This window comes from Bactrocera latifrons, unplaced genomic scaffold (assembly GCF_001853355.1).
Source record: "Bactrocera latifrons isolate USDA-ARS-PBARC rearing strain unplaced genomic scaffold, ASM185335v1 scaffold_1071, whole genome shotgun sequence".
In the NCBI taxonomy this organism is placed as follows: domain Eukaryota; kingdom Metazoa; phylum Arthropoda; class Insecta; order Diptera; family Tephritidae; genus Bactrocera; species Bactrocera latifrons.
Window position 1 is genome coordinate 18401 of NW_017534488.1, and position 20406 is coordinate 38806.

Sequence of the window (20406 nt, forward strand, 5' to 3'; positions counted from 1 at the left end):
TCCTTGTTTCTAGGTAATTTTCCTTTCTTATATTACATATGTTTAGAAATGATCTTCAATTTTGCTTCCTCTAACCGATTTTAAATTGTGCTATGATCAACTTTGTTGTTTTGAACATCTAAAGKAGTAGCTTTTATTGTGGTATGAAATGAATTGTTATAAATTTTTACGGCTTTACACATTTGAATACTAATTGGAATTTTTTCTTCTAAATTTAGGGTTCTGATACGTTCGGTAAGAGTATTATTTATTCTTTCTACATCTGAATTTCCAGTATGGCTATGTGGTTTAGTGGTATGAAATTCTATATTTTTTTTGTTTAAAAATTCATGTATTGGTTTTGAATTAAATTCATTATCGAAAACAAACTTTTTTCTTTGGCCTTTAACTGACAAAAATTCATTAATTTTATCTATGATCGTTTGACTATTTCTATCGGGTAATTGAAATTTAGCTTTGATTGGATTTCTATCATATTTTCCACCATTACATATATCGCAATTATTTATTATTTCATGAATTTTTATTTTTAGTTCTGGATGATATACTTTATGCTTCATTCCCTCGTAAGTCGGAATAATGCCTGAATGTGCTACTTCGATTTTATGGAATAACGAAATTTATCTCTTTAGTTCGTATTCATCTTCGACGTCTTTGGCAAAGTTTGTACAATTTACAAAAGAAATATTTTGATTGTTTGCGAAAATATTTAAAAGTATTTGTTCTACTTCATTATGTTCTTTTTCATTAAGTTCAAAATATATAGCGATCTTACATGTTTCAAAATGTTTATTTACAATATTAATGACGTTGCGAGAGTTAATACAGAGAACGTATAATACAGAGAAGGTTCAGGGTGTGCTGATTGTCAAAGCGTTTCTCTCTTTGGAGGGGTTGAGTTTTCTATTAGTGGATTTCGCCACAAAAATATTATTAGCGGATTTCACTAATATTWARGATGAGGAGGTCGAAAATAGCAGAAGTGAGCATTTTCATTGTTAAATGAGAAAAGTGATGCTCATTTCAATGTACGCTTAGAGGTTCGTATAATTACAATGCGCAAACCGCTATGGATTAGAGATGAGCGATATTGCGACTTTTCAATGCCTGTGATTTCAGTGATTGCTGTTTTTAAATCACTGTGATTTTATATTGCTATTGCGATCGTTCTAATGGAGACCTTTTGTTCTTGTTGTTGTAGATTCTGCCGATTTCACAGTGTTTGGCCGAATAAAAGTCCGACCCGTTCCAGTAACGACTCGACTGTAGTGGGAACGACGGAAACCTTTCTTCGTTATTGGCGGCAAATTCTCTTTTGGGTCCTCTAATTAGAGTAAAGTTTTTCCGCCTTTCCTTTCACTAAATTTTCGCAAATGTTGAAGCGGTTCGGCTGTCTCGAAGTTTATGGCTCATTATCAATATCTATTGGAGCTTCCGAGTTAGAAGGGGTTTTAATTACAGTAGTTGTAGTATGATTTGCTTGTTTCTGTTAGTAAAGCAAAAGTTAATAATTTTATATTAAAAAATGTTAGATTATTACACATATACCTTTTGAGCTGGTAGTTCCACCGTGGGATGTCTATTCTGTTTTCATTTTTTTTTTAAATTTGTTAAAGATGTTTTATACGAAATTTTTGATTTGCATATATTACATTTTGCATATATTTCATCTAGCACTGCAAACATCTGCTATACTTAACTTCTTTTCATTAATACATTTCCAGCCATTATTAAAAATTGTAAGAACGTTAAACTCAAAACTTCAAACCGCTATGACGAAAAATAGCATATACGCATATGTATATATATACAATATCCTGAAGAAAGCTGCTACTTTTCTGCTATTTGCTATTGTGATCGCATGTACTGCACTCGTACTATTAAAAAATCATATATATAATCATAAATATTTGCGATATGCGATTTTTCAATCACAGTGAAAAAATCACCGGTAGTGAAATATCGTTCATCACTACTATGGATATTCTCCATATATTTGATAACACAGCTCAAATATATATATGTACATTCATAAAATTTTAAGTCATATGCATATAATTATGTGTACTTGTAAACAGATTTTAAAAAACCATACGCTAATGCTCACATATTCACATATGTATGTATGTAATTTTGTGTTCATGTAAACAAATTTGAAAGAATCATTCGCATTATGCTTGTAAATTTGTCTAGACACAACTTTGTATGTACATAAATATATACCCCCATTGTTTCATACAAAAACTCCGTTGTCACGGACAACCAAACTTTATCAAAAAGTCAATGGTAGAAAATCGGAGCTGTACCCATACCGCTTCCCTTGCCGCTTTACAGCTTTGCCTACAAACTAGCGTAAATACATGTGTATGTTTGTGCTTGCATACATATCAACGCAGTTGCGTAAAAATATTTCAGAATTACAAAATATTTTTTACATTCCTTGACAAATACAGTCAATACTGGTTATGTGCCACATTCAAAGATACAGATATTTGTAATTAGTTRGAAATAAAAATATAATATGGTACATAAGCGACAGCGGATACTCAAACGACTTTAAGTACGAGTAACAATTTCTATATATTATATTTTAAAAAACAAGCCGTGAGATGCAGCAAGATATAATATATGCTGTTAAGAGTGATGAGGGAGGGATTTGATTTTCATTTAAGCGGAGTACTACTTAGCCGGGATTGACTGCACACATGAATCAGAGGAATATTGAATATTTTCGTTGAAACATTTCTTGAATCGAAAACCGACAAATAAACCATGTTGTCAATTTTATTCTAATATATTTTAATACTTATTTTTGCGGGGTTGGCACTTTTTCCTTCTCATACATTTCAGAAATATATTCAATTTATGATTTTTGGCTTTTGAAATCGTCGCGAAAAGACGGTTGTAGGCAAGGCATGCTCGGGGAGATGTAATGGCGTCTGCTTTTATGAATGAATCGAATATGCTTTTTGAAAGTACGTTTGCGTTCATGAATGGAAATTTTGTTGTTGTGTAATTTACTATAAATTTTGACGTCGTCAATTTGGCTGCCATATTGATTTCTGATGCTATTTCACACGATTTTTGTTTTTGTAAACAGTATTTGTAATTTTTGCGGGGGACATATTTACATGTGTACGCATATAAGTATGTAGAATGATGTGTAAGACGATTGTTGTTTTTGTAGAACAATATTTGAAGTTTTCGCGGGCAACATACATATATATACAGATATGTTTATACGTAGGTTTGTGTATACATTATTTGTGTAGCAATGTCATATGCACATATGTATGTATATGTGTATTTACAGGTAGAGTAGCGCGCACATATTATTTCACTGATAATTGATAATATATTGATTTGAAATTGATTTGTAGTTACATTTGTATGTACATACATATCTTCAGGAAAGATGCGTATGAAAGTTTTAAATGATAACAGGTGTGATTTATACATATATATTATTGTTCTAATATACTAAGTTTTTTAAGATATTATGATAATATATCATATATGTACATACATATTTAGGAAATATGTATATGTATACATTTGAAATTATATTACATTATCAAAGATAAGAAATATTTAAAAATAATGTTATCAATTTGCATGAACTCATAAAAATTCGCAAAATCATATTTATATCAATTGATATGATAGCATGTAAACGTATAAAAATATAAGCCAAAATGCCAACATGTGTCTGTAAAAATTTAATGGTTAATATACATATCCTGAAACGGATAGAAAAAAACACAAAATTTATTCATTTTAGAACAAATAAATGTGTCGTAATTTAATGGAACTAGGTGTATGTAAACATTATTGGTCCACTGTATGTATATTTATTGATATGATTATAATTTGCAAATTTGTGTGAATGCATGCAAAGTAATATATATAGTAAATTTGGACTTGTAAATATTATTATTGCATACAAATCTTTAAAAATATAAGCCAAAAGGCCAAAAAATAAACGAATGATCAAATAAGTGTATACATGCATTTTGTACTTCTTAATCAAAATATGCAAACATTTTTTAAAAAGGTAAGAAAGCCATTCTTGGATAGTAAGCATTCCAGAAAAACTATATTACCTTATTATGAAGTAAATTGAAAATAATATGCGTATATATCAAAGACGGGTAACAGTTCACAAACAACTCTGAATGATTTTAGASCAATTACCTTTGGAAAAACGAATAGAATTACACCTAAAATGTAAATTAAATCCCGAAGAATTGGGAGTTTCACAACATGCTTATTGTAAAGGAAAATATTCAGAAAGCTCAGCGATAGTGCAGATTGATAAATTTCAGGAGGTAAAAAACCGCCCTCGTAGCCTTCATTAAATAAAAAACAAAGCTGGTATTGACATACAGAACTCCAGAAGCTATGCCTTCTTTTCTAGAGAAGAGTGGAAGTGAAAATGCGGAGGTGGTCAGGAACGCAAAGATGTGCATCAATACACATGGGTTCAAGCCAGACAATCGAGCAAAATTTGAGATGCCTTTGTAGCATAACCAAGTTTAGTCCCTAGTAAATAGTCAAGGAGCATCATACAGCTTTAGTTGATACCTGCGCTCGTCGTTTGTCATCAGGTGTGCATTGATGTCCTGGTACCCGTCCCTTACTATAATTTTTACCAACTGCGATTTTTCACCTTACGGATATGAAGTATGACACGAGCTGAGTTTTATTTTTGTCCGTCTTCCATCTTAACGCTTAGTGCTAAAGCTATGTAACATGAAATTTTTTACGAAAGTTTCATCAGTAGTTTGTAACGCGGTGTCCTCAGTGCGTAAAATCTTGAATAAGGGTAAGAGTTGTATTACCTATATCTTCTGGACGGTCGCTCAAAGGGCATCTTCTAATATCCACCTCAATTTTCGATGGAAGGTGTTCGGCAACACCGGCATTTGAGTTGTAGATCATGAATGCATCGTTGATTTCTCCGCCACTTTCCACCGATTGTTTTATAGATTCGTTTGTTAGTAGCAGAATAATTTACATTGCAGTCTTTTTTGTCGCCACGACAAACTCCATTGCTGTGTCCGTGAAAGCCTATACGAATTTGGTATCAATATCATCGGCATACTATTTAGTCCTGCAGCTCGAACTATTTTCTCCAGAAGCAGGTTGAAAAAGTCGCATGATAAGGAATCGCCATGTCTGAAACCTTGTTTGGCATCGAACGGCTCGGAGAGGTCCTTCCCGATCCTGACGGGCTGTTGTTGTTGTTGTTGTAACGGCAGAATTCTGCCGAGTTGACAGTCCTTGGCCGGATAAAAATCCGGGTCCGTTCCGGTTTTCGTAGATCCGACTGTAGTGGGAACGGGAGCTTTGGTGCTCCTCAACKTCAGTTTACACAGCCGTATTAGTTTTGCAGGGATACCAAATTCAGACATCGCGGCATAAAGGCAGCTCCTTTTCGTGCTGTCGAAAGCAGCTTTGAAATCGACGAAGAGGTGGTGAGTGTCGATTCTCCTTTCAAGGGTCTTTTCCAAGATTTAGCGCATGGTGAATATCTGATCGGTTGTTGGTTTTCCAGGTCTGAAGCCACACTGATAAGGTCTAATCAGTTTGTTGAGGGTGGGCTTTAATCATTCACACAATATCGCTATACAGCGTCTATTACATTGCGYTATTTCACTAAATGATGAGAAAACTAACGAATTTGAAGAAAAAGAGAGTGTTTTTCAACTAGTGAAGAGGTGATCTCCGAAACTAAGACCTACTTTAAAGTGAATGAGTGTCTCATAAAAAAAAGACCAATTTTGCCAAAAATTTGTGTTTTAATATAGAATACCAAGACTTGCCGGTAATGATATGATGAAGCTATATCTTACTAATTTTACATTGCACATCAGTCGCAAAATTTTCTTCAGATTTGTTAAATAGTGTAATCAACATATTTTGGAAAAGTAACCTGTTCGGAAATGACATGAAAACTTCATTCATTTTTTAACTTCGGTGTAACGGATGACGAGTTCTATGTAAAAGCGTGTTTTAAACAAAGGGGCGTCAGTTTTACACAGTAAACAAAAGGAAGGATTAAACAAGAACAGAAACGTCTTTTGCCTGTACCAAGTGTTTCTTGTTCCCAAAAAAATGGATCAAGGGTCATTATTTAAGCAAAACTATTCAAGATTCAACAGGCTGTAAAAAATGCAAGGCAGTTTAAAAATAAATAAGAAAGTAATAAGTTCAGGTGTAACCGAACATTTCATAATCTTGCCATTTGCCGGGATCAAAGTCGGGTAGATACCTTCAGATTTTATCAAAACCCTAGTTTAACAAGTAAGGAAGATGTAAGTTCATATTTAACTGAAAATTGCAAGGTAAAGTTATATGCTGGATTTAATAAATGGTTATAAGTGAATTATTCGATGTATGGTTTGCCACCTTGTGACCGAGTAATGAGCATTGTCACTGTTTGGTGCTTCTCCTGACATTGAGGTCAAAGAGACCTCGGGTGACCCATAAAACTGAATCAAGCTCTTCTTGCATTTGTCTCCAGTTCACCGTCGAAAGTTTTTGGCCTTCCTTCACCCGCCGATTTCTTAGACTGAAAGAACAAAATTAATACTTCCAGAAAATGAGGATTACTTTCCGAAAAATGGGGCATATTCGCATAACCAAAATTATATGACAAATAAACGAACTAATGTGGCAACGAATTTATATATAAATATATCACCACAACTGCTGGGGCCATATATTGAAGTCCCGCTACTTAGATGTCCAACTAAAAATAYTTTATTATGTGGGCGTGGTTATCATTCGATCTTATATATTTTTGAAGTACAGTGGGGGTAATTACGTTTTCACAGTTCTATATCTTAATTTATCTCTTTATAACTTTTTGTTCTGTAGGTGTAGCAGTGATACGACTACAACCGTCTACGAACTCGTAATTTTGTTGTAGTAGGAAACCTTCATACAAAATTTTATTACGATATACATATTAAGTTTTGCTCAAGTAACAGCTTGCACCGACAGATTGACGTACAAACAATCACTCAGAATTGAAGTCATCCCGATAACCTTATCATTTATGTGATTTATTTCTATTGGTTTTAGGTCATTCAAACAACCTTAAGAATATTTAGCCAAAACGTAAACAAAGTCTTCAGTAAAGATTTTGTGCAAGCGCTTATGAAGGATGTTTAGACAAATTCTGATTATTCGTAGATACCAAAATTAACTGACTATGTTTTTTATACTCTCGCAACAAAGTTGCTAAAGAGAGTATTATAGTTTTGTTCACATAACGGTTGTTATACCAAAGTGATCAGGGTGACGAGTAGAGTTGAAATCCGGATGTCTGTCTGTCCGTCCGTAGGTGCAAGCTGTAACTTGAGTAAAAATTGAGATATCACGATGAAACTTGGTACACGTATTTCCTGACTCTATAAGGTTAACTCTATATAGGTTAAGTTCGAAGATGGGCAAAATCGGAACACTGCCACGCCCACAAAATGGTGGAAACCGAAAACCTATAAAGTGTCATAACTAAGTCATACATAAAGATATTAAAGTGAAATTTGGCACAAAGGATCACATTAGGGAGTGGCATATTTGGACGTAATTTTTTTGGAAAAGTGTTCGTGACCCCGCCCCCTACTAGGTTTTTTGTACATATCTCGGAAACTTCTATAGCTATGTCAACCAAATTCTAAACAGTCCTTCCCTCAGGCATTTCCATATACAGTTCAAAAATGGAAGAAATCGGATAATAACTACGCCCACCTCCGATACAAAGGTTATGTTGAAAATCACTAAAAGTGAGTTAACCGACTAACAAAAAACGTCAGAAACACTAAATTTTTCGGATGAAATGGAGAAGGAAGCTGCACGCACTCTTTTTTTAAAATTGAAAACGGGTGTTGCGTCGCCCACTTATGGACCAAAAACCATATCTCAGGAACTACTCGACCGATTTCAATGAAATTCGGTACATAATATTTTCTTAACACCCTGATAACTTGTACGAAATATGGGTTAAATCGGTTTACAACCACGCCTCCTTCCAATATAACGCTATTTTGAATTCCATCTGATGCCTGCTCTGTATAATATATCCATTAGGAACAAATGATGATAGCGGAATAAAACTTTACMCAAATACGGTATTTGATGCGAGAGTATAAAATGTTCGGTGACWCCCGAACTTAGCCCTTCCTTACTTTTTTTTTTTCGTATAATGTAAGCTATAACTGGTTGAAATATTTTTGAAATTAGTGATAAATTTAAGTTTATAACGACATTGGTTCGAACAATTTTTTAGATGTCTCTCAAGTTAACAATGAATATGATATCACACACCCAGCGTACCCTAGTGCTATGCGCACTTACACTCCTTTACCTCATTCACTTATACCTATGGTACATACCTAAAGTTTCTACTATTTACCATATGRTAAGTTTCTCTAGACATTTCAATGTATTTTATAGTCATTAACGCTCGAATTCAACCAACCTTATCTATTCATTTGTTGGTCGTTATTGTAGATACTATTTTATATAACTATAATACAAAATATTGAAAAATCATTTCATTTTCATTTTAGATGGGCTTATCCAATTATTTCAAAAGTATTCTATGATACACTTAGCCACTCAATAGGTAAGTAAAATAAATTTATCAGAATGCAGCAGCTATTGTACTGTGATGTTGCTATAGAGTATTAAATACATAGAATTGTTCTTGTAATACTGTGTAAGTAAATATGTTGATTGTCCATGTTCTTTAAAGGGTCAGTACGGTAATCTTTAAAAAAAAATTGTTTTTTTCAGTTTCTGTTCCTTTATACCTTTAGAATTAATGTAGAAACCCACTTTTCTTCGAAAAAGGTCCAAAAATAATAATACCACTCGACGTTCGAAGCGCTCGGAGTGCACACCTGGCAGTACCTTAAACTTTAATAGCGTTTTTCTCAAAACACACTTTTTAAACTGGCGGGCATAATTCCGGTTGAACTACTCAACCGATTTGCTTCATTTTTATTTTTAAATTTTCACAAAACACCTGGCTATCGTCCCTTTATTTTTTATAATTTACTGACAATGTTATGACTAAATTTATGTAAAAAAACGTGTATAAAAATTAAAAAAAAACACGTTAAGTACTTTTTATTTATCAAAATTTTTTCATGATTCTAGTAGRGACGATAACCATTCACGTACTTTTTAAGAATATATTGAATTTTTGTGTTTCAGATGATCTATACATGAAAACTCGTGTCCGCCAGTGAAAAAACGCATCTCATTCACCCAGCCATTTCTCTGACAGATGTCATAAAAAAATTCAGAAAAAATTTTTTTATACTATGATAAAAAATTCAGAAAAAATTTTTTTATACACTCCACGGTATACCTCATACATATTTCAAAAAAGTTCTATTGTAGAATAAAAATTTCTAAAAAAAAAATGTCAAAAAACAGGCCAGATTACCATACTGACCGCTTAACTAAGTAGGGAAGCGATATTGTAGATGGGCGTCATCGGCCCATTGCTACTCAATTAAATTCCAAAAATGTTATTTCTTTCAAGTTTAATACACATATCACATAAACCAAATTTGTTGAGAAGAAGTTCCTTTAGCAGCCCTTCATAAGCCATGAATACTTATTAGAGTGCAATAACACATTAACTAAATATGCCAGAATTATTAAATGTCATGCTTGACATGGCCAAAAGCTCTTTATAGTAATTGGTAGAAAAATTGCACAATTGACGCGGCACCGTTTTCAAATAAATGTAATGCATAATATTTCATTTAAATGTCTATGTTATATTGTAAAGACAGAAAAATAAACCACGGCCATACCTACTTCCCATAAACAACAAATTTAAACTCGGCTTAAGTCTTTCATTTTACAATATACAAATCAAGTACCATTGAAGATACCGAGATAAAACTTTGGACAAATATTGTTTTTAAGATATGCCATCTCACGATTGAACACTTTGCAATCTCTAGATACCTAATATGGGAGGTATCTACGGCTTCTGGTGGATTTTTTCCAAAAATATTCAAAGGGAACTATTCAAAGGGAAATAGAGTCTATACTTCTCTGARCTCCAAAATACCCTATATAAATGTTTTCGAAATTCAGAGGAATGTTTTCCAATAATAGTGTATTCATGTGCCAAATAAGGGCAACTAGAGTCCATACTTCTTCGTTTCTCAAATATATACCCAATATACAGGTTTTCAAACTTACGATGAGATCTCGTACGATATCGAAAAGAAATTAACATATTACACAGAGATTTTACAACAATAACAATGTGCCATATTTTTCTCGTAACACTATGTGGCCAATACTACGACTAGCCCCCATTAAGTGTAAATGTAGCAATCACAAAAAACCTATCTTTAAATTTTTTTAATTCATTCATTCACAGGGTAATACCAGAGAACGTAAAGTATAGAGAAGGCGCCGTAACATTTCCCCGAGCATGCCTTTGCCTACAAGTGCCTTTTCGCAACGATCGCAAAAGCTAAAAATCATAAATTGAACATCTTCTGGTGTTTGTTCTAAGTGAGAAAAGTGGCAACGTAGGTTTTGTCGATTTACAATATTTGTCAATTCTATAATATTTTTCCGTGGCTCGCAAAAATCAGCGTCGATATGTATGCAAGCTCATACATATGTATACATATTTACGCTAGTTTGTAGGCGAAGCTGTTACTGCGGCAAKGGAAGCGGTAACAAWCGGCRWTCGTTTGTTADTTTMTTTCGKCACAGCTCGGAATTTCTACCAACAACACAACGTTGTGATGACTCTTTGACAATACGAGAGCTTCGGCCATTGGTTGACCGTGACAACGGAGATGCGAAAGATGCGTGCGGCACTTGTTATTATGAATGTATGTACATATGTATGTGGCTCGCATTTGCTTTCGTAAACATATGTACAGTCAAATGTGCCAAAGAAATAATATATGTATGAATATGCTATAGAAATTCTATTGTTACAAATATGGGAATGATAACGAAAGAATGCGAATATGCATATTTCATGAAGGTCATCAATTTTCTCTAAAGAAATGAAGTTCATATGGCACACCTTCACTTTGTAATAGTGGAAATAAATATAATTTGTTTGAAATATTAATTCATTTAAAAATTAAAATTATGTTTACCTAATTTTTCCCGATTTTGTAAAAAAAATTAAAATTCTTATAATTTTTCGGGGGAAAAAAATGGTTCATGTAATATAAAATAATCATGCATATATATGTGACTCAAAGAATGCTTTTTTACATTCTCTGTGTGACTTTGTATATTTTTCTACAAAACATATCTCTTTATTTATTCTTGCATGAATTCAGTCGTTTTACATATATATATATATATATGTATATAATATTTCTGCCTCACGTGTTCAATTCTGCTAAATAGAAGCGAGAACGGTGAATTCCTTAYTACAATTCTATCAGCTCTGTTAGCCGTCAAATCGAACATCATACAGAATTAAATTTGCACCTTCTCTATGCTTTAAGTTCTCTGCTATAACCACGTCTTCTTCACATATAACAGAATTTTAAATTAAACTTGATCCTTTCACTTTGAAGTACACAAGTCGAGTCTAATGGAATAAAGAAGCACGAATAACCTTATGACCAAAACTTGCACAAAACCAACCAGAACTTTTGTTGCGGATTCAGGCAATTCCACGGGGTTATTTTTTAGTACTGGTACTAGTTGAATTAGTAAGCGAAACGGGTGAACTGGTTCTTGGTGTAATATTCACTTCACTTGACTTGCATTTTTATTTTTAAGTTGCAAAAACGCATGGTGATGCTTATTTTTTGGATGTGTAGATAAATTCGTCGTATTGCCACTGGTTTTATATGTTTTTCTACACACATTAAATAAAACGTTTTGTCTGTGTATTTTTTTGAAAAAGTTCCGTACAACACGGGAAATGCTCGACTTATTTGGTTTACATGCGTGAATTGCTTATTGATTGAATTACTTAGTTACATTGTTTGAGAACTAAAATTAGAAAAGACAGTAATACGCTTGCACTCGCGTTGAGGTTATAATACGCAGGACGGATAACAGAATGACACTGACAGACGACAGTTGAATTGAATGAYAGACACTGGCACTGAAATGAAATTTACACTTAACAGACAAAGTTGCCAACTTAAAAGCCAACTTTAGTACTAAATTAAAAAGCAGGAAATCGAGTCGACCATAAACAAAAAGAATGTTGATCATAAAAATATCGATTTCAATACTTGAAATATTTTATCGATACATCGATATATCGGAACAATAAATATATCGATACATTGAAAATTTTTTTCGACAAACCTACCCCCTAGTTACCGAATATTGGGACTGCAGTATTTGTAGTATACTTTTTACCGTAAATATCGGTCATATATATATATCAATATACATATACATATATACTACAGATACTGCGGTCTCAATATTCGGTATAGTATATATATATATAAATATACTATAGGTACTGGGGTCCAAATATTCGGTACCTAGGAGCTATATATATTATATTATTTTATATATGAGATTTATATATTTGAAATTCAGGGAAAATTCTTTCCTGGCAATGGAAATGGTTTGTCAGGAATTAGTTAAATTGGGTCTCTACTTCCTTTAATTCCCGTATACCTAGTACAACGATTTTTGATCTATGAATTATCTCACTGTTAACAGTTTAATTGTGTGCCTAGAATGGATAATATTTGGCGAAAACTTGACCTAGCCCACACATAAAAAATAGTATATGTTTTAATGACTTTACTCAATATGATGGTATGTGAGGTACGTTACCTTTTTTTAGTAAGTGGCTGGATAATAATACTCCCCAATAGTAAACACAAAAAAAAAAAAACGCTAACTTCGGTTGCACCGAAGCTAAATACCCTTCACAAGTACATTTCTGTTAGTAACTATGTGTTCAATTTGTATGGAAGCATTTCTGGTAGTAACTATGTGTTTAGTTTGTATGGAAGCTATATGCTACAGTAATCCGTTGTGAACAATTTTTTTGGAGATTCTATTGTTATCTTAAGCAGCAATCCATGCCAAATTTTGTGACGATACGACGTCAAGTGAAACTTTTTCATAAAAGCCCTTGATTTCGATCATTCGGCTTGTATGACAGCTATGAGATATAGTGAGCCCATCTGAACAATTTCTTCTGATATTACATTATTTCTATAAACAATAAATCATACCCAATTTCGTTAAGATATATCCTCAAATGAGGAAGTTTCCCATGCAAGCATTTAATCCCGATCATTTAGTTTGTATGGCAGCTATATACTCAAATAATCCGATATAAACAATTCGGATATTACATTGTTGCCTTAGAAAAAAACTTTACCAAATTTCGTGAATATATCTTGTCTTCAGTTTGTATGGCAGCTATATGCTTTAGTTAACCGACAATTTCTTCGGAGATTACATTGTTGATTTAGAAAATAACCTGTGTCAACTTTTGTGGAAATACATTGTGAAATGTGAAAGTTTTCCATACAAGAACTTGATTCCGATCGTACAGTTTGTATGGCAGCTATATGATATAGTGGTCCGATATCGGTAGTTCCGACAAATGAGCAGTTTCTTGAAGAGGAAATGATATTTGCAAAATTTCAAAACGATATCTTAAAAACTGAGGGAYTAGTTCGTATATATACAGACAGACAGACAGACAGACATGGCTAAATCGACTCAGCTCGACATACTGATCATTTATATTTGTATATACTTTATAGGGTCTCCGACCCTGTTAAGGGTATAAAAATCGGGTCGATACTACCACAACTCCCATATACTACGTATAATGATTTTGGATATGAAGAGTAAATATATGTATATATCAAATTGCTTACAGTTAGGCTGTTCACGGTAAAGTAGTTATGTGGTTATTAGATCAAAAATAACCTCTATGCTCCGTGAACATCCTATATTGTATGGTTATTTGCTTAYTCTTACACAAACAGCTGTTCAAGTTCAATGAAATTCCTTACTTATAAAATGCCTAAACAAAGTTTAAAAAGCAACATAATTGAATTTAAAATAAGTTCTGCTATTCAGGAAATCCACTTTATTGAAAGTATTTGCTTATTAAATAATCCGAATTTTAAGGGTTCAAAAAATTCTTTGTATAAAATTTGCTGACGCCTTGCGCCCTGAACAGTGTCCCATTGCAATTGTAAACGAAAAACAGTTAATAGCAGAATTTCGAATAAGAAAATCTAAATGAAAATGCCATTCGCTTAGTTTTGTTTATTTTTGTGCTGCCAGTTAGTAAAATTCCAACGACTTCCAAACACTGGAAATAAGCAAACAACCACATAATCTGTAAACAAGGGCCTCGGTTGGTTACAGTTGGTTAATTTGTCAAACCGCAATTTGTTGTAGTTTACTTAATCACATAACCACATAACCCGATAACCAACTTATCGTGAACAGCCCAAGTATTTCCTTGGCTTTGATTTTTTCTAGTTGCAAGAGTATAAAATTTTCGGTTGCACCYGAACTTAGTCCTTTCTTATTTGTTTTATATTATCGTCTTTATTCAACTGTATATTGTTGTGTCATGTGTAGAAGTTCACGCAAGTGAGGAAAGTTCTCTGATCGCCGTTCACTTGAGAGTGGCCAGAAACGATTCTTTTACATATGGCTAAAACAGCTCACGACGTCCGGTCTTTCCTCTGGTTAGAAATATCCCTTCCATAGGATTGGGCCCTAGGTTTGGGACCCGCCGCGTAAAAAAACACCCCCCATGAATAGGTACAACCAGCCTCGGATGAGAGACCCGGCGTAGGTCTTCGTGGCATTTACTACAGTGGCATATAAAGGAGCGCAAGTAAGGGATTAGTGGTGGGAGAGAGGTAAGGGAAGGGATTAGTGGTGGGAGAGAGACTCCGCCGCCGAGTACTATTATTCACTCCAGTGAATGAACGTCGAAATACGGTTATCTGTAGTTAGTTAGTTAATATATTACAGCATAAGAAGATTCATCAAGCTACTCGGCTGTCTCCGGATCGAAACACCACCACCCAGATCGCTCATGTTATGATAGATGGAAGTCACGTATCTAGTGTTTTAGATGTTCGTGCGCTCCGAAGTTTTAATATCGACTCGGACCACTAGGTTGTTGCAGCCAAGATCCGCACCCGCCTCTGTGCAGCAAAAAACGCACGCCAACAAACACAAGGAAGGTTCGACGTCGAGAAGCTGCAGTCACAACAGGTAACCGAAAAATTTCTTTTCGGCTTGCACTCCTGCTCTCTGAGAGCACTCGTCAACAACTCGGTATAAGGTAACTGTGGGACGACATTTCAAACTCCTTACGTACAGCTACAACCGAAACCATAGGTTTTCGGAAAGTGAAAAAGAACTGCTGGTGCGACGAAGAGTGCCGTGTCGCAGCGGACAGAAAACAGGCTGCCTACCTCGCAACGTTACGATCGACCACAACACGGGCGGGATGAGATAGATATCGAGAGTTGAAGAGGGAAGCGAGACGCATTTGGAGACAGAAAACGAGAGAGGCCGAAATGCATGGGTACGAAGAGCTTGATTAGCTGGCCTACAGGTGTAATGCTCAAAAATTTTACAAAAAATGCGGCGGCTTACAGAAGATTTCAGGTCCGGGGCATACTCTTGTAGAACCCCCAAATGTGATCTAGTCACCGATGCCCAGAGCATACTTAAATTATGGAGGGAACACTTCTCCAGCCTGCTGAATGGCAGTGCAMGCACAACGCCAGGAGAAGGCGAACCCGATCCCCAATCGATGACGATGGAGCAGACGCTCCACTGCCCGACCTTGAAGAACTCCGAATAGCAATTACTCGTCCGAAGAACGATAAAGCGGCGGGAGCCGATGGATTGCCGGCCGAAATATTCAAACACGGCGGTGAACTGAGAGGAGCATGTATCAGCTCTTTATAAAATGTGGTCGGACGAAAGCATGCCCCATGGTTAGAATTTGAGTGAGCTATGCCCAATCCATAAAAAAGGAGACCCCACAAGCTGCGCCAACTACCGTGGGATAAGCCTCCTCAACATCACATAGAAGGTTCTATCGAGCGTATTGTGTGAAAGATTAAAGTGCACCGTCAACAAACTGATTGGACCTTATCAGTGTGGCTTTAGGCTTGACAAATCACCATGTGCCAAATCTTGGAAAAGACCCGTGAAAGGAGAATCTACACCCAACACCTCAACTATACCACCAACTATATCAGCGTAGAAGTCCAACGCAGGATAACTCGTGCCAACAGGTGCTACTTCGGACTCAGTAGGCAATTGAGAAGCAAAGTCCTCTTTCGACAAACGAGAACCAAACTCTATAAGCCACTCATAATTCCCGTCCTGCTATATGGTGCAGAAGCTTGGACGATGACAACAACTGATGAGTCGACGTTGCGAGTTTTCGAGAGAAAAGTTCTGCGAAGGATTTATGGTCCTTTACGCGTTGGCCACGGCAAATATCGCATTCAATGGAACAATGCGCTGTATAGGATATATGACGACATTGAAATAGTTCGGCGAATTAAAAGACATCGGCTACGCTGGCTAGGTCATGTTGTCCGAATGTACGAAAACACTCCAGCTCTGAAAGTATTCGAGCTATACCCGCAGGGGGAAGCAGAGAAAGAGGAAGACCTTCACTCCGTTGGAAGGAAAAAGTGAAGAAGTACCTGGCTACGCTTGGAATATCCAATTGGCGCCACGTAGCGAAAGGAAGAAACGACTGGCGCGCTGTTGTTAACTCGGCTATAATGGCGTAATAATTGTCTACGCCAATTAATTAGAAGAGGAAACAGAAACACATATTTAAGTAAACTAATTGCTAAAATTTATTATTACCATGTACAAGATGTGTTCTAAAGTAAACAGGACTTTTTGATCCCCCTGGTAGCGCCATCTATATGCCGACCGATTCGTTACAATTTTCTATCGTTATTAATTATCCAGTGCGAATTTCATGACATTTCATCGATTGGAAGTGAAGTTATTGCGTTTTAAGTGTCAGTATGTTTGTGTTATCGGTGCGAAATTTCGGTGTTTTAAAATTTGTAAAACTTTTACCGAAACGTTTCAATTGATGAAACAAGCTTATTGTGATGATTGCCTATCCCGTAGCAGAGTGCACAAGTGGTTTCAACGTAATTTATCTATATTATTCTTCAGCCCACGTTCCTGGATACATGTAATCCTGTCAGAAGATGCTATGAACATACCTGAGTACGCTACACTGCTCCAGAACGCACTTTATTGGTGACTATTTATTTGACCAATAGTCAGTCGGTGACTTTGGAAAAACGTGATTTTCGTCGCAGATTTCCTGGCAGTCCGACGCCTACTGGTGACACAYAGCGACGTTTAGCGGTTCGCCTCGAAGAAACTGGCACAACAAGAGATGCTGCCAGGCGTGGTAGACCCCGGAGTAGCCGTTCTGCAGAAAATATTGCTGCTGTTGCCTAGGATGTCATGGAAGCTCCGTCGACATCGACCAGATGATGCGCCATGTTTTCGTACAAAGTCCAGACGGAGCATCCGCTGTTAGCTGCTGACCGCCAATCGCGTCTAACATACGCTCAAGCCATTCATTATCACCACCAAGGGGAAGATTCTTTTTTATCGAAAATAATCATGAGTGATGATAAAAAAGTAAAATTTACGCTTCTGGGGCACTGAAAATCCGCGTGTAACCCACAACGTCACTGTATGGCGTACTGTTTTCGCTGGAGGAGCCATCGGACCTTTTTTCTTCGAAGACGTCGCGGGCCAAACGGTTACTGTGAGTGGTGAGCGCTGCAGAGCGAGTATCAACGAGTTATGTTTGCCGCAACTTGATGAATTGGGATTGGAAAACATATGGTTCTAACTGGATGGTTTAACRGCACACACTGCACGGGCCGCAACCGATATGCTGAAGGATGTATTTCCCTGACGCCTAATCTACCGTTATGGTGATTTGCGCTAGGTAGCAAGATCGCCTGATTTGACCGCTCCAGACATCTTTTTGTGGGGTTATGTCAACAAGCCTCCGACTCTTGCAGCTCTTAAAGACAATACAAGCATGCAAGGACCTATCCGATCTGCGGAATATCAACTGAGGGAAGAACTCACGTACAATTGGTTTGTAATGAAACAACACTACCAATTTTATCGGAAATCTTAAAGATAATGCCAAGATACTCTGTGCGGCAATTTATAGATCAAACGTTGAATTTATGGCTATTAACCGTTAGCTTAACAATTTTCGTTCACGATATGGTATACAATTTCTGAACGTATTTCTCAAGAAACTAGCAAATTATTTGTATTCTGTGCAACCGTTTTTGAAAAACTATTCACGAAATATCACGCCTTATATTTTCGCAAGTTTATAATGCTTTTGAATTTTTATTATTATATGTATGTACATATGTATATATATTACAGTAGAAACTCGTTTATCGGGTCCCTCAGTTATACGGATTCGCGATTATGTGGATTRCCAACCGCGAATAATTTACATGTACCTACACGTCGAAATATGGAATCATGAACGTGGCGGAACTTGCATATTCCGCCCGAGTTACATATATAAATAACCCAGCAACAAACAGTAAAACTGATAAAATAGAACACCAGGAAATCAGTAAAATTCTAGTCTGATACCATTTCCTTTGCTATTGCCAAAATCAGCTTAAAAGATACAAAACAAAATCACTTTGTAACAATATATCCGAGAATCTGTATAACCTATTAAGGTTATTACCTTAATCAGCATTTAAATAAATATGATGTATAAGCAAACACTTACTTTCTTGCAAAACATATGTAATAAGTATAATAAGTATTTATGATTTGTAAGCAATAATTCATTGCAATAGTAACTCTAATGATTATAATTAATAAAGTGAAAGTTTAGTCTGATTCCAATATCCAAACCACCTGATTTAATTCTTCTTTAGGGTTAACTCGGTACTAACTTTTTAAAAACGTTCGAACGCGACCGTGATATAAAATTGGTGCAGTCGGTAGGATCCTTAGAAAGTATTAAGGATTCAGTGAAACGAAACGCGTTCGAAAAACAATAAAATTTTAGTTTCCTCCGGAAATCGTTATATCAAATATTTTTTTATATATCCCAAACGATTCTGTAGTCAACTCAGCAGTTGACCAAACCCTCCAGAATATAATTAACTATACAAAACAATCCGGATACACACGATAATCGACACCTCCGAGGGTGCAGTGCACATTAATTGTGAAACAAAAAAACACAAATATAGCAAAAGTTCAGAAGTGAAAACGACCTAAAAAATTAAAAGGCGTTAGTTCACCAAAACAAATATTGCAAAAAAAAAAAAAACAGTGAACACGTCTCAAAACAGAAAGAGCGTGAATTCACCAAAAAGTTAAAGTTTAAAAAGTGAGGTAGCCAAACCCATAAAAGAAAACAAAATTAAATCGTCAAGGCACCGAGGCTTCGATAATAGGAGAGAAATGGAGAAGGAACAGACAGCCCTGGCGACAGTCAACTTAGTAGAAGAGCTTACTCGCAGGAAGCAACAGTTGGAGGAAATGCGGCACGCTTACCTCGAACTAAGAAACCGGACAGAAAGAAGCAACAGCAGCAGGTATGCGCTCATAAAAACAGTTAATACTAGTTAGATATTTACTGGGACAGGCGATATTACAATAAACTCGTTCTTCAGCAGCATCGACTATCTACTATCCACAACGAGCGACATAGAGCTACAGAAGGAAGTGACGCCATCAATCTACTACAAGACATACCAGGGAGAGGCGAAAAATACAATCATCAATATACCTCAACCAGACAACTGGCAGCTGATAAAGGRAACGCTAAAATTGAGGTATCGACCAGAAGTAGAGCCGCATCATCTGTATAAGAAGATTGGTAATCTTAAGGTAAGTTCCGTAAATGAACTTATGAGAGAAATGAAGGATATTAAATATAAGTCAGACGAACCGACAGTGTACTATAGGGGTGACAGTTACATTGACTTGAGTAACATGGACAGCTTGTTAGTAAATACCATAAAGGAGATGCCTCCAGGAGTCCTACTAGATAAAATTTATAAAGAAGGGAACCTTAATGAAATAAAAAGAATAATGGCAAGTAGAAAGATTTGAAGATTGTAATATTAGGACAGAATACATGAAATTTAAAATAAAGGAAGATTTTTTTTTTTTTTGTTTTGTAGGCCGTAAGGAGGGTTTAAAATGCCTTCACACCATATAGGGATCGTCATCCTACGTGAATGGTGTACCCACTAAAACACTCCCCCCTTCTAGCATGGAATTTTTCCCTACCCCGGGACCGCTTTCGCATTACTTCAGGGCAAGGTTTCCAAGATGGACCCATTACAG

General features: G+C 35.7%; 1 protein-coding gene across 1 annotated transcript in view; it reads right to left on the minus strand.

The window, feature by feature from the left end:
- LOC108970924 (putative 115 kDa protein in type-1 retrotransposable element R1DM) overlaps positions 1-20406 on the minus strand; it is a gene marked incomplete at its 3' end in the record, with an annotated part of 38752 nt that overhangs the window by 16332 nt on the left and 2014 nt on the right. The gene's annotated exons all lie outside the window — the stretch shown is intronic.